Raw genomic sequence first — 1,458 nt, 5'->3', positions numbered from 1 at the left:
CATGTAGGAGGTAATGTTGATCTCATGGAATTAGAAAGTAGAATGACAGACACCAGAGGCTGAGAGGGGTATAGGTGGAGGAGGAGTTGATTAATGAATGGAACATACAATGACATAGAAGGAATAAGTCCTAATGTTTTGCAGCAGAGCAGGGTGATAATGTATTTTATATTTTATAAAATAAAAGAACCAAAATGCATTTTATATTTCAGAAAAAAAAAACCCTAGAAGACAGGAATTGAAATATTCCCAAGGCATAGAAATGATAAACACTCAAGATGATGGATACTCCCAATACCCTCTCCTGGTCATTTACATTCTATGTGTGTAACAGAATATAACATGTACCCCATACCCATGTACAAATACTATGCAACAATTAAAAAAATGAAAAGAGAAAGAAAAAGAGAGAAGGAAGAAAGAAATCAATGAATTAATAGTAAAAAATAGTCCTTATCTAACAATGTCCATATGCATTTTTGTTATGATTGGTTATTAGGAAAATGAATCACCGAGTTTTTGACAAGACCAGCTCATATGAATGAAGAAGTCACTTTTCTAATGGGTCGTTCTGTTGTTTTTTATCCACAAGCAGTTCTCACCTGCTTTTCTAGATTTATCTACAGAAGCTTCAGAGATATCAAAGCAATCAGAAGCAGCAGTTGCTGCGTGAATCACAAAAATCAAGTCACAAAGCATGAGAAGAGAAATGTGATTTTTATTAAAATGTAGATTACACCTAATTATCTTGGATTTCTAGAATCCAGTTCAAGCACTTTTGGATGAAACCATACAGCCTACCATCTCTCTGGGCAGTTTCAGAATTCCAAAAGTTTATCTGAGCCTTTGACACAAGGGAAAAGGATGAAAAATCCTTATTTTTTTTTAGTTTCACTGATGGACTATTTCAAAAGTTGAAACTGACACATCTGTCAATTTTTATGAAAGGCAATTTTTCCACAGCTGCCAGGGAATTTCAGCAGGAGCCAATAAGAGAACATGCAGAGAAACTGATAGAAAAATGGTAGAAATGATAGATTGTTAGCATAACCATCATGGGCTATACTGTTTTTGTTTGTTGATTTGAATTAAAATTGATACAGACTACACTAGAGTTAACTCCTACCAATAATTCAGTAATCTCTGCCTCAGTGACAGTGAATTTTTAGATTAGTTTAATATGAAATCTTTCATTGAATGATGCCAGCAGTTTAAAGTTATCATCTGTACAGTAAATTCTATGGTTTGCCTCCAGATCGTCAAGGCCACATAAAGTTTCTCAATAGGAATTTCTTTCTATCATAAGGCATCACAGTGCCTGGCTGATATGAGGATACAAAGACCTGACACTGGTGCCTCAGTTGGAACAACTTTGAATGAGCAGCTCAAATCCCAGAGAAGAAGTTGAGGCCTCTGCTGCAACTGCTTTGTAGAGAATGGTCCATCCTATTCTACCTT

Source organism: Otolemur garnettii, unplaced genomic scaffold (assembly GCF_000181295.1).
Source record: "Otolemur garnettii isolate 467f Iridium unplaced genomic scaffold, OtoGar3 scaffold00040, whole genome shotgun sequence".
In the NCBI taxonomy this organism is placed as follows: domain Eukaryota; kingdom Metazoa; phylum Chordata; class Mammalia; order Primates; family Galagidae; genus Otolemur; species Otolemur garnettii.
This window is presented reverse-complemented; position numbering follows the sequence as displayed.